Here is a 1,109-nt window from a genome sequence, read left to right on the forward strand (position 1 = left end):
GGCGGTTTTTCTTCTGTACTGCAGCAGTTCTTCATGTGGTATCCGGGTGGCTCTTTCAAAGTGCGATCTATCTCTCTGGAGGAGTGTCCTTGTTGGGTGAAAGCCTTTTTAAGATTGGTGAGTTTGCATTGCATTCAGGACCATAAAGGGCATCCTCAGGTAGGACTTATGGTGGGGGTACGGTTGTAGTGAGCCCCAAATAAAATCACTCTATTTCCTGTTTCCAAAAAGTGGAGGAGGGAGGGGGCACACCAGGATATACTGGGCCCCTACATTTCCCTTGTAGGTCTTGTCCTCAGGAATTAGACCCCAAGCTCTGCAGGTTGTTTGGTGAATACGGATAGTACCTCAGTCATCAGTATCAAGTGGAAAGTAACATGCTACCAATACATCAGAGAGAAAATCCAACCATTAGATCGTCAAGTCTGGGATTGACTATCCTATGACACAGGAGCTACATCTGGCATGGGCAGCCTGTGTGTGCGGCATGCAGCAGATCAGGGAGGTGACAGGTACAGGAGCAGATAGGACAGGAAGCAAAAGGCAAAGCAGCAAATTGGGCAGGAACTACAGGAAAGGAAGCAGATGTAATTTAAAGCATACATTCAGGTGTGGTCTGCAGACTTGATTGGAAGGCACCAAGAGATGGAGAATCTACAACTTCTCTCAGTAGTGTGTTAAAATTATGAATCATCCTTACTATTAAAAATGTGTGCTAAACTACATTTTGAATATTTGTTGATTCAGATCTTAGCTATTGGAACCAAAGCTTATGTCTGTCTTATGCTGCAGTCAAGATACCCATTGGTTTTCTTTTTTGATAAATTAAGCTGAATGAATTTGTTGAGTCTCTCACTATAATAATGTTTTTTGGCCCTCAAACCATTTTTGTGGCCCTTTCCCTCCACCCTCACCAGTATTGTCAACATCCTTTTTGAAATGTGGACGCCAGAACTGTACACAGTTTTAAAGTATCCATTTTGACAATCCTGCATAGAGAGGTAAAAATCACATCCATGATTTTCCTTTTGTTTGTTGTTCTTATTTATATAGATTAAGATTATATTAGCCCTTTTTTGCCACAGTGTGATTTGAAGAGGTTGCATTCA

Source organism: Alligator sinensis, unplaced genomic scaffold (assembly GCF_000455745.1).
Source record: "Alligator sinensis unplaced genomic scaffold, ASM45574v1 scaffold1317_1, whole genome shotgun sequence".
NCBI classification, from domain to species: domain Eukaryota; kingdom Metazoa; phylum Chordata; order Crocodylia; family Alligatoridae; genus Alligator; species Alligator sinensis.